General features: G+C 47.3%; 1 non-coding gene across 1 annotated transcript; it reads left to right on the forward strand.

Moving 5' to 3' along the window:
* Nucleotides 1-6,577: 6,577 nt before the first annotated feature.
* Nucleotides 6,578-6,649, forward strand: TRNAH-GUG (transfer RNA histidin (anticodon GUG)). Its single transcript has one exon. It is a non-coding gene; the product is annotated as a tRNA-His (tRNA).
* The last annotated feature ends 371 nt before the right edge of the window (nucleotides 6,650-7,020 follow it).

Genomic DNA, 7,020 nt, shown 5'->3' on the forward strand with positions numbered 1-7,020 from the left:
CATCCATGTATGCAGGCGAGAAGGGAAGGAGCATTGGTCATGCATCCCTGCATGAGGGTGAGACAGGGAGGAGATATGATCCCCGTATGAAGCCGAGAGAAGGAGGAGGCGTGAACGTGCATCCATGTATGCGGGCGAGACAGGAAGGAGCATTGGTCATGCATCCCTGCATGAGGGTGAGACAGGGAGGAGATATGATCCCTGTATGAAGCCGAGAGAAGGAGGAGGCGTGAACGTGCATCCATGTATGCAGGCGAGAAGGGAAGGAGCATTGGTCATGCATCCCTGCATAAGGGTGAGACAGGGAGGAGATATGATCCCCGTATGAAGCCGAGAGAAGGAGGAGGCGTGAACGTGCATCCATGTATGCGGGCGAGACAGGAAGGAGCATTGGTCATGCATCCCTGCATGAGGGTGGGACAGGGAGGAGATATGATCCCCGTATGAAGCCGAGAGAAGGAGGAGGCATGAACGTGCATCCATGTATGCGAGCGAGAAGGGAAGGAGCATTGGTCATGCATCCCTGCATGAGGGTGAGACAGGGAGGAGATATGATCCCTGTATGAAGCCGAGAGAAGGAGGAGGCGTGAACGTGCATCCATGTATGCGGGCGAGACAGGAAGGAGCATTGGTCATGCATCCCTGCATGAGGGTGAGACAGGGAGGAGATATGATCCCCGTATGAAGCCGAGAGAAGGAGGAGGCGTGAACGTGCATCCATGTATGCAGGCGAGACGGGAAGGAGCATTGGTCATGCATCCCTTCCTGAGGGTGTGACAGGGAGGAGATAAAATCCCCGTATGAAGCCGAGAGAACGAGGAGACATGAACGTGCATCCATGTATGCGGGCGAGAAGGGAAGGAGCATTGGTCATGCATCCCTGCATGAGGGTGAGACAGGGAGGAGATAAATTCCCTGTATGAAGCCAAGAGAACGAGGCGGCATGAACATGCATCCTTGTATGCAGGTGTGACATGGAGTCATCATGAACATGCATCCCTTTATAAGGACATAACATGGAGGACGCATGCACATGAATGCCTGAATTTTATGGTGGTGGCCTTCGGGTGATTTGGCACGTGCAATTGGTGAAGAGCACTTCTCCTGCGCAAAAAAATAAATGTACTATTAGCACCCCGGAGGCAGCCTCTGTACTTCCTATAGGGAGAAAACTCTGCAATGGAAGGGGACAGGGTCAATAACAGCTGTAAACTCTCACAAGACCATCACTGCTCTCACACTTTCCTGCTCTCAGGCTGGCGGGCCATTATCGGCCCTGGCTGCCACACCATTGCCAGGTTTGTGTAACTATATTATTTCTAATTGGCTCCACTTTGATGACTTTCATTTGGATTCTGACTTGATTATTGAGATCTTAAATAAGTGACTGGGGATCAGGTGTCCACTTATTCTCATGGATAACATCACAACCAACCTTTAATTCAAACATGAGTCATGACATCACAGATGGAGTACAGCTTATGACAGAGGTGGAACGTCACATCGTAGTAGCCCACTCGCGTGATCGTATAGTGGTTAGTACTCTGCGTTGTGGCCGCAGCAACCTCGGTTCGAATCCGAGTCACGGCATTGCGGTGAGGCAATGTCACGGCAGTTGGGCAGATATTTTAGAATTTCCATTAATACATTGGCAATCTCTTTGGAGGACTGAAACAATTTGATATGTCCTGTTACTGTTATGAACCTTTTGTTTCTTTAATGCTCTTTGCACACTTTTTCATCGGGTGACTGTAATGTATTTCAACCAAATCTAATTAAGAGCGCATTATGTGGTGACATTTGCATTACATGAAACATTATAACACTGCCATTTACGTCAATAACCACTAGCTTGATTAAGACAAATGTATTGCAGCGACAGTATTTCCCAGTTACAAATGGGAATAAAAACAACATCCGCGAGGGATTGAACCAACGACATTTAACTGATGTTGCCAATGGAGCGCGTTACAGAGAGCGCGAGGTCCCGCCTTTACAGTCACACGCTGATGATAATACAGATGTTTAAATAAACAGGCATATCTGTGGACTTGTGGTCTTTCTACATTGGGACTCATAGTCTAGTCCTAGGCTATTGTAGGCACTGGCGTATCTTTTAGTGGAATGAGAGGCATTCTGTAGTCGCGTGAAAGGACCTTTCAAGTCAATCTGATCTGTATTGTCCTGTGAAAAAAAGCGTTCTTAGACACAGTGAGGAGTTTTTGGGGATAATGGGAAAATCATTTCCAACTAAATGACAGGAATTTCTTAGTCCAATCATGAGGTGTGCTAGGATTTTTTATACTGTGGCGGAAAGAGAGAGAGTATAACAGTCATTATAAATAAAGGGCCAAGGAAGTGACAGTTTATGGAAGGAACAATTTGCACATAGTTTTAGAATGTGGTCAGGAGGAGGACAATGTGCATACACATATGAAACATTAGAAGGTAGACATTATGGAAGCACATATATTTCTTTATTTTTATTGTATTTGGGGAGAGGGGGTTAATATAGCACGTCCAATGTGGAAAAGTGCTTTCCATAGCACCTTGCAGGTGGGCGACATCTAGAGCTGTGCAGTAGCCACCCATGCCCCAGACGTCAAAGAGAACAAGAAGTTGCACATGTTGGAAGTGAGGGTGAGACATTGAGGAGATATGATCCCCGTATGAAGCCGAGAGAAGGAGGAGGCGTGAACGTGCATCCATGTATGCAGGCGAGAAGGGAAGGAGCATTGGTCATGCATCCCTGCATGAGGGTGAGACAGGGAGGAGATATGATCCCCGTATGAAGCCGAGAGAAGGAGGAGGCGTGAACGTGCATCCATGTATGCGGGCGAGACAGGAAGGAGCATTGGTCATGCATCCCTGCATGAGGGTGAGACAGGGAGGAGATATGATCCCCGTATGAAGCCGAGAGAAGGAGGAGGCGTGAACGTGCATCCATGTATGCGGGCGAGACAGGAAGGAGCATTGGTCATGCATCCCTGCATGAGGGTGAGACAGGGAGGAGATATGATCCCCGTATGAAGCCGAGAGAAGGAGGAGGCGTGAACGTGCATCCATGTATGCAGGCGAGAAGGGAAGGAGCATTGGTCATGCATCCCTGCATGAGGGTGAGACAGGGAGGAGATATGATCCCTGTATGAAGCCGAGAGAAGGAGGAGGCGTGAACATGCATCCATGTATGCGGGCGAGACAGGAAGGAGCATTGGTCATGCATCCCTGCATGAGGGTGAGACAGGGAGGAGATATGATCCCCGTATGAAGCCGAGAGAAGGAGGAGGCGTGAACGTGCATCCATGTATGCAGGCAAGACGGGAAGGAGCATTGGTCATGCATCCCTTCCTGAGGGTGAGACAGGGAGGAGATAAAATCCCCGTATGAAGCCGAGAGAACGAGGAGACATGAACGTGCATCCATGTATGCGGGCGAGAAGGGAAGGAGCATTGGTCATGCATCCCTGCATGAGGGTGAGACAGGGAGGAGATAAAATCCCTGTATGAAGCCAAGAGAACGAGGCGGCATGAACATGCATCCTTGTATGCAGGTGTGACATGGAGTCATCATGAACATGCATCCCTTTATAAGGACATAACATGGAGGACGCATGAACATGAATACCTGAATTTTATGGTGGTGGCCTTCGGGTGATTTGGCACGTGCAATTGGTGAAGAGCACTTCTCCTGCGCAAAAAAATAAATGTACTATTAGCACCCCGGAGGGAGCCTCTGCACTTCTTATAGGGAGAAAACTCTGCAATGGAAGGGGACAGGGTCAATAACAGCTGTAAACTCTCACAAGACCATCACTGCTCTCACACTTTCCTGCTCTCAGGCTGGCGGGCCATTATCGGCCCTGGCTGACGCACCATTGCCAGGTTTGGGTAACTATATTATTTCTAATTGGCTCCACTTTGATGACTTTCATTTGGATTCTGACTTGATTATTGAGATCTTTAATAAGTGACTGGGGATCAGGTGTCCACTTATTCTCATGGATAACATCACAACCAACCTTTAATTCAAACATGAGTCATGACATCACAGATGGAGTACAGCTTATGATAGAGGTGGAACGTCACATTGTAGCAGCCCAAGTAGCTCACCGTGATCGTATAGTGGTTAGTACTCTGCGTTGTGGCCGCAGCAACCTCGGTTCGAATCCGAGTCACGGCATTGCAGTGAGGCAATGTCACGGCAGTTGGGCAGATATTTTAGAATTTCCATTAATACATTGGCAATCTCTGTGGAGGACTGAAACAATTCGATATGTCCTGTTACTGTTATGAACCTTTTGTTTCTTTAATGCTCTTTGCACACTTTTTCATCGGGTGACTGTAATGTATTTCAACCAAATCTAATTAAGAGCGCATTATGTGGTGACATTTGCAGTACATGAAACATTATAACACTGCCATTTACGTCAATAACCACTAGCTTGATTAAGACATATGTATTGCAGCGACAGTATTTCCCAGTTACAAATGGGAATAAAAACAACATCCGCGAGGGATTGAACCAACGACATTTAACTGATGTTGCCAATGGAGCGCGTTACAGAGAGCGCGAGGTCCCGCCTTTGCAGTCACACGCTGATGATAATACAGATGTTTAAATAAACAGGCATATCTGTGGACTTGTGGTCTTTCTACATTGGGACTCATAGTCTAGTCCTAGGCTATTATAGGCACTGGCGTATCTTTTAGTGGAATGAGAGACATTCTGTAGTCGCGTGAAAGGACCTTTCAAGTCAATCTGATCTGTATTGTCCTGTGAAAAAAAGCGTTCTTAGACACAGTGAGGAGTTTTTGGGGATAATGGGAAAATCATTTCCAACTAAATGACAGGAATTTCTTAGTCCAATCATGAGGTGTGCTAGGCTTTTTTATACTGTGGCGGAAAGAGAGACAGTATAACAGTCATTATAAATAAAGGGCCAAGGAAGTGACAGTTTATGGAAGGAACAATTTGCACATAGTTTTAGAATGTGGTCAGGAGGAGGACAATGTGCTTACACATATGAAACATTAGAAGGTAGACATTATGGAAGCACATATATTTCTTTATTTTTATTGTATTTGGGGAGAGGGGGTTAATATAGCACGTCCAATGTGGAAAAGTGCTTTCCATAGCACCTTGCAGGTGGGCGACATCTAGAGCTGTGCAGTAGCCACCCATGCCCCAGACGTCAAAGAGAACAAGAAGTTACACATGTTGGAAGTGAGGGTGAGACATTGAGGAGATATGATCCCCGTATGAAGCCGAGAGAAGGAGGAGGCGTGAACGTGCATCCATGTATGCAGGCGAGAAGGGAAGGAGCATTGGTCATGCATCCCTGCATGAGGGTGAGACAGGGAGGAGATATCATCCCCGTATGAAGCCGAGAGAAGGAGGAGGCGTGAACGTGCATCCATGTATGCGGGCGAGACAGGAAGGAGCATTGGTCATGCATCCCTGCATGAGGGTGAGACAGGGAGGAGATATGATCCCCGTATGAAGCCGTGAGAAGGAGGAGGCGTGAAGGTGCATCCATGTATGCAGGCGAGAAGGGAAGGAGCATTGGTCATGCATCCCTGCATGAGGGTGAGACAGGGAGGAGATATGATCCCCGTATGAAGCCGAGAGAAGGAGGAGGCGTGAACGTGCATCCATGTATGCGGGCGAGACAGGAAGGAGCATTGGTCATGCATCCCTGCATGAGGGTGAGACAGGGAGGAGATATGATCCCCGTATGAAGCCGAGAGAAGGAGGAGGCGTGAACGGGCATCCATGTATGCGGGCGAGACGGGAAGGAGCATTGGTCATGCATCCCTTCCTGAGGGTGAGACAGGGAGGAGATAAAATCCCTGTATGAAGCCGAGAGAACGAGGAGACATGAACGTGCATCCATGTATGCGGGCGAGAAGGGAAGGAGCATTGGTCATGCATCCCTGCATGAGGGTGAGACAGGGAGGAGATAAAATCCCTGTATGAAGCCAAGAGAACGAGGCGGCATGAACATGCATCCTTGTATGCAGGTGTGACATGGAGTCATCATGAACATGCATCCCTTTATAAGGACATAACATGGAGGACGCATGAACATGAATGCCTGAATTTTTTGGTGGTGGCCTTCGGGTGATTTGGCACGTGCAATTGGTGAAGAGCACTTCTCCTGCGCAAAAAAATAAATGTACTATTAGCACCCCGGAGGGAGCCTCTGCACTTCTTATAGGGAGAAAACTCTGCAATGGAAGGGGACAGGGTCAATAACAGCTGTAAACTCTCACAAGACCATCACTGCTCTCACACTTTCCTGCTCTCAGGCTGGCGGGCCATTATCGGCCTTGGCTGCCGCACCATTGCCAGGTTTGTGTAACTATATTATTTCTAATTGGCTCCACTTTGATGACTTTCATTTGGATTCTGACTTGATTATTGAGATCTTAAATAAGTGACTGGGGATCAGGTGTCCACTTATTCTCATGGATAACATCACAACCAACCTTTAATTCAAACATGAGCCATGACATCACAGATGGAGTACAGCTTATGATAGAGGTGGAACGTCACATTGTAGCAGCCCAAGTAGCTCGCCGTGATCGTATAGTGGTTAGTACTCTGCGTTGTGGCCGCAGCAACCTCGGTTCGATTCCGAGTCACGGCATTGCGGTGAGGCAATGTCACGGCAGTTGGGCAGATATTTTAGAATTTCCATTAATACATTGGCAATCTCTGTGGAGGACTGAAACAATTCGATATGTCCTGTTACTGTTATGAACCTTTTGTTTCTTTAATGCTCTTTGCACACTTTTTCATCGGGTGACTGTAATGTATTTCAACCAAATCTAATTAAGAGCGCATTATGTGGTGACATTTGCAGTACATGAAACATTATAACACTGCCATTTACGTCAATAACCACTAGCTTGATTAAGACATATGTATTGCAGCGACAGTATTTCCCAGTTACAAATGGGAATAAAAACAACATCCGCGAGGGATTGAACCAACGACATTTAACTGATGTTGCCAATG

Source organism: Ambystoma mexicanum (assembly GCF_040938575.1).
Source record: "Ambystoma mexicanum isolate Mex_15411 chromosome 12 unlocalized genomic scaffold, UKY_AmexF1_1 Mex_chr12_unloc.1, whole genome shotgun sequence".
NCBI classification, from domain to species: Eukaryota; Metazoa; Chordata; class Amphibia; order Caudata; family Ambystomatidae; genus Ambystoma; species Ambystoma mexicanum.